Raw genomic sequence first — 2,349 nt, forward strand, 5'->3', positions numbered from 1 at the left:
ACTACATACGTACAACAAACTTGCTTGATACTTGGTGATAAGCTACCAAATGCTTCATTCATGCACTGTACTTGGGGGGAAAATACTACTATGCTGCTAAGTGGTAGTTACTGTGGGTGAAAGGGAACCATCATTCTTTGCACTCCAGCAGTGGGTTGGGTGGGCATGTGGAGAGTGGCACTGTTAGCATGGCACAGATGCCCCAAGCACATCACCTCCATATTGCCATAACAGGACTCAACCGCCTGGGATTCTTGAGCCAGAGGGCAGCACAGCTGTACTGATGGGGATGTGTCAGACTATTCATACATTATCATCACAAGGGCTGGAGTACTGGAAGCATGCAGCGTAAGAAATGCTGATGCCATGCTTAGAAAGGGCTGTGGGACTGTTGCTCTCTGTGACTGATGACAGGAATTCTTTAGTGGCCTGTGGCACACCTGTGTTACAAAGAGTTCCCGGTGCATCCTGTGTCTCCCTGCGTATTCATAATTTGGCCACTAGATGGCACAGCTGTGCCATCCAGCTGCTGCATTCCTGCGATCTGCCTCAGGTCTGAAAGAGCAGAGCCTCCAGAGCAAACATTTGGCTTGAGAAGACAGTGTGGACGGATAGCAGTTTGTAGAGGAGGCTCTGCCATCCCATGTCCCACTCTCTGTGGGGACTGATGTTCCACTGCGATACCACGTGCTAAGCCAAGGCAGGTCAGTTGATGCTTGGATGGGAGACACACAAAGGGGCCCTAAGGAGCTGCAGGGACTCAGTTCTCAAGCAGAACTTCAGTGTGGTGCCAGGGCATGGTGCTGCAGCCTTTTCCTTGCATTGTGAAGCTGAGGGCCTGACAAATCCGGGCACTCGGGACCGATCGTAGATCAGAATCGTGGTCCTTTCCATTATTGTTCAAGCTTTAAGACTGGCTTGGCAAGCCCTAGCCAAATTCAGCTGAGGGTGGTTACGTGCAGCCTCCCTGCCAGCTCTGCTGAGTAAAGGCTTGGTCTTCACTCCTTGTGCCAAGCTGTTGTGTAGAGTTCCTGAGCTCTGTTAAAGAGCTGCCAGGCCCTACCCCAGAGGTGGCTGCATTTCACAGGTGGGTGAATGGATCTTTGTGCCTCCTTATAAATAGAAGATATAACTGTTTCTATCAACTGTGTGGCTCACACCCAGCACTGGCAGAAGCAGGCAGTGCATAGGGGGAAGGGAGTCTTTGTGTTACTTGACACTGGCCAGCCCAGCTAACTAAGTAGTGGTGCTAACTGGCTCCAAAGGCAAGAACCAGCAGGTTCTCCACAACTGGAAGCATGCCAGCCTTAAGGGTAGGATGTGTGGAAGCAATGGGCCCTTGAGTCTCCAAGAGAAAACATCTCTGTTCTTCACCCTTGAATGGGAAGAGCTGTTTAGAAACAACACAACTGCCTGTAGCAGCAGCATTTCCAGCCCAAAGAAATGGCCACGGAAGAGAGACGGGGATTGTGAGGAGCAGTGGCCATCACAGAATGCTGCTGACTGTCTTGCTGAGGGCTAGGCTCCAGATGGACCATAAGGCCTAGGTGGGATCTACAGAGAAAGATGTGGTCTGAGCACAGACCTGGGAGCCAGCACCTCCAGAGTTCTAATCTTGGCTCTGACACTCCTCCCTCAGCAGCCTCATGCCATCTCCTCCATGTACCTAGCAAGGGAGGCTGTGAGGAGAAACTGGTGAATATTTGTAACATGCTGTGCAAGCATGAAGGGTTATGATGTGTCAGGCTGGCTTACAGACTCCCACTGCCCCATGCAGTAGGATGGGCACGGCATTGGGAAGCAAAGCTGAACAGTGCAGCAGAGAGATGAACCAGCCTTGTGGGAGGGAAGGAGACGGGATGGGCTGTGGGGCATTACTGGAGCGAGGCTCCAGGCACTCAGAACATGCTGTTTCTATTAAAAAATGCTGGGCTGGAAAAATCGATCCCAAGTTATATATTATAAATGCTGAAAGCCTCGGCTTTCATCCTGTTGTGCATGAAAATAGGCCGAGGTCGTCATCTCAAGCCCTTGCAAAGCAAGTAAAATGCGCAGCCTAGGCAAACTTCTCTCCTTTTGCCATCAGCCAGCCTGATGCTCCAGGTCCCTATGCAAGGAAGAGGAAGGCAGAGCTGTCTCTGGGTGAGGCTGTAGCCTGCAGACGTGGCTGGGCTGCCTGCACTGCAAGCATGTGTTTTGTGCAGTGGTCTATCAACACGGACAGCCAGTGTATGCCAGCTGTGGGTGTGTGTGCACCCTACATGTACATTCCTAATTCTTGGGTTCTTTGATGCTGGCTGCAGGACACATAGCAGATAACGCCCATGCACCCGCCAGCTGCAGCCATGG

The sequence above is a fragment of the Gopherus flavomarginatus genome, chromosome 7 (genome assembly GCF_025201925.1).
Source record: "Gopherus flavomarginatus isolate rGopFla2 chromosome 7, rGopFla2.mat.asm, whole genome shotgun sequence".
Taxonomy (NCBI): Eukaryota; Metazoa; Chordata; order Testudines; family Testudinidae; genus Gopherus; species Gopherus flavomarginatus.